General features: G+C 50.1%; 1 long non-coding RNA gene across 1 annotated transcript in view; it reads left to right on the plus strand.

The window, feature by feature from the left end:
* Positions 1-2540, plus strand: part of LOC105853919 — a 4482-nt gene extending 1942 nt beyond the window's left edge. Inside the window, exon 2 of the long non-coding RNA XR_001145660.1 lies at positions 2046-2540. This is a non-coding gene — a long non-coding RNA (uncharacterized LOC105853919). The remainder of the gene's footprint in view (positions 1-2045) is intronic.
* The last annotated feature ends 363 nt before the right edge of the window (positions 2541-2903 follow it).

A 2903-nucleotide genomic window follows, 5' to 3' on the forward strand; every position in this document is an offset into this window, starting at 1 on the left:
ACTGCGAGTGGCGACGCCGGCCCGCCACGTTGCACTTCGGCCCTGATTCCCCGGGGGTCACGCCCCACCTCCCCCGCGCTTTCTACGGGGGGCTGCTCTGGCCCTGGCGAGCCCCAACGGCCTCTGCCGGGACGGAAACGTCGAGGGATTGGAAGCGAGAAGTCCGCACCCGGCCACACCTTCCCCGCCGAGCAACTCCCCGCAGCCTAAGTGCTGATAGTAAGGCGGCTTCTCGCGAGATCTCCCGCGCCGGGGGCGGGGGCGGGGTGCTGGCAAGGTGGGGTGTCGGTCACGCGACCCGGCGGGGGCTGACATCACTCGCGTCACATGAACACGGCCAGCCCGTTTCGCTTTGCAAAGGGAGAAAGGGAAGGAGCGCGCCGCGGTGGCCCGAGTGCACACGCGTGCGTTCCCCCTGGGTGGTAGCGCACGCGCAGCCTTGCAGGAACGCGCCTTTCCACGCGCGGACCTGTCACTGTGTGCGGTGAAGGCTGCAAGACAGGGCTCCGTGCTGCCGTTAAAGGAGAGACAGTGCCCAAGCCTGAAAATCAACCCCTGGGCCCGCCTTTCAGGGCAGATTTCTGCAAGCTGCTGTCGCAAGTTGAGGGCAGATCAAACGTCAGGGCCAGCAGCGGGCTTTCCCCAATTACTGCCTTTTTCTTTACATGTCAAGAACATTAAAAACTTGGAATTCTATTTCCAAATGTATTCGTCTCTAGTGTTACCTCACGTCTCAAAATTTCACGCTAGAAGAGTAAAGGTAGCTTGAAGAGGAGGAGGAGAATCTAGGATTTGAGCTGTTTCTGGTTCCCAGAGGCTGCTATTAGTTAGCAGATTACCTAATCCTGGTGTCCCACCTTCCTTATCAGGGAATGCTGTTTTGCCAGTAACTGAATAACTGAGGTGCTCAAAATTCCAAAATGGGCAGTTTTTAACACTTACTAGAAGGACAGGACGAGTGGCGACTCACTCCAGACGGAGTGTGCCCACATGTCACAAACCCTGCCGTGACTCCTGATCTGGCTGCAGTGCACCTTTCCCAGGAATCGACCTCAAACCAGTCCGCAGGGACAGCCCCGCTGTACGAGACCACAGGTGATCTGCCGCACACACCCCTGTCACCCCCTTTCCTCAGCCCTCTCCTTTCTGCCACTTAAGCTCTCACTGGGACACCCATAGGGAGCCCCTGGCTATCTGCTAGAGGGGCTGCCCTATTCATCAACTGTGGAGCAGAGCCCACAAGAGCCTTCAAGTTGGCTCAGCTGAATTTTGTTGTTTGATGGTGCTTATTATAACAAAATTGATTTGGGTATGTATTTTGAACCCCGCCATAAAAAGCAAATATAACAGTGTATAAAATGTAGAGACGCAGAAAAAAAATGACACCAGAAACTACATAGGAAAGGTGCCAGGGCTATGAAGTTGAAAAAGAAAGTTTGCTCTAGGCTACATTTTTTACTATATCTCTTAAATATGTACCTACTTGATTCCAAGTTATAATGCAATAATTTAATATTCGTTGCATCTAAACATGAAAAAGAAAAAAATAAAATTAAACCAATACATAAAAGTAAAATTAAACCAATAAATAAAAACATAAAACTTTACAGCTCTGGGAAACTTTTTAAAATATTCATACTAAGGTCTCATTATCACAGTATTTAATTCAGTTATTTAAACTACCAGTAATTGTAAATGGTTATGATAATGGGCTGCTACCATAAAGAAAATCTGCACTAGACAATACATGTGCATTTTTAAAGGAAACTAGACAATGACTAGACAATACATGTGCATTTTTAAAGGAAACTGTTGACTTAATCTACATTGACGCTCTTGTTCAACATCACCTGGTGCTAGTTAAAACATTTCTCTCTCTTAAACAAGCATTGACCTGTCTTTCTGGATTTTGACCCCCTTACTAGGATAGTACTTTTGAGGTTACCCAGAACTTCCACTGGGATTAGCATCCCCTGCTTCCTGACTGCTCTCCTGTCTCTGCACTTGCACCTAGAATGATCCTCTTAAAATCTCTGTCCTAACAGATCATGCCTTTGCTCAAAGCCTCTCAAAGCTTCCTGTCTCAATGACACAGAACCCCAAATTCCACAACTGGCCTCGCAGGCCCTGGGAGATCAGCCTTCAGGATCTGACCTCAGTCTCCTTCCACTCCATCCAGCGACCCTGGGCCTCTGACCTTCTGGAACATGACTGGCATGCTTGGATTAAGGAGTCTGCATTTGCGGGTCCCTCCTCTCAGGCACGTTCATCTTCTTCCGTCTGTGGGGCTAATGAGTTAATCAGACTTTTTATGCCACTGGCCTCTGTGGCTATCACCTGTGGCCTTGATCTAGTTTACGCAGAAGGCGTGGGGCACGCGTGCCTGATTGTTGACACCTGAGCATGATTGTGTGTGCGCACGCGCAGGTGTGCACACCTGTGCCTAGAAGGTGGCGTCACCTGGGGGCGGGGCTCTCTGCTGTCTTGTCTTCTGCTTCCTAATAAAGCCTGTGAAGAGGTCACCACGGCCTCCAAAGTTCTCTCTCTCTTTTTAAAGAGTTATTTACTTATGCGTACAAGAACTGGGGTACAGGCCTGATGTGTGTGTGAGAGGATTCACCAGAGACAGAGTGGGGAGCAGAACAGTCACATCAATGGCAACGCACTGCTGAGGGGACTAGCTGGTGGGTCAGGAGAGGTCTGCTGCGCCGCGTGGGTCGGCTCCCTGGCCAGTCTGCAGATACCTTCACAGTGCTGTGCTTTAACCTGTTTCACCACCAGGGAGGGCCCCAAAGTTGTCCTTTAAGCTGTTACAAGTAGTAATCAACCTGCCAGGCCGGGAATGACTGCAAAACACCTATGGCATAGCTTCACCTCCTCCCACCTGTACTCAGATCTCTTCT

This window comes from Condylura cristata, unplaced genomic scaffold, assembly GCF_000260355.1.
Source record: "Condylura cristata isolate star-nosed mole 26May11 unplaced genomic scaffold, ConCri1.0 scaffold00021, whole genome shotgun sequence".
NCBI classification, from domain to species: Eukaryota; Metazoa; Chordata; class Mammalia; order Eulipotyphla; family Talpidae; genus Condylura; species Condylura cristata.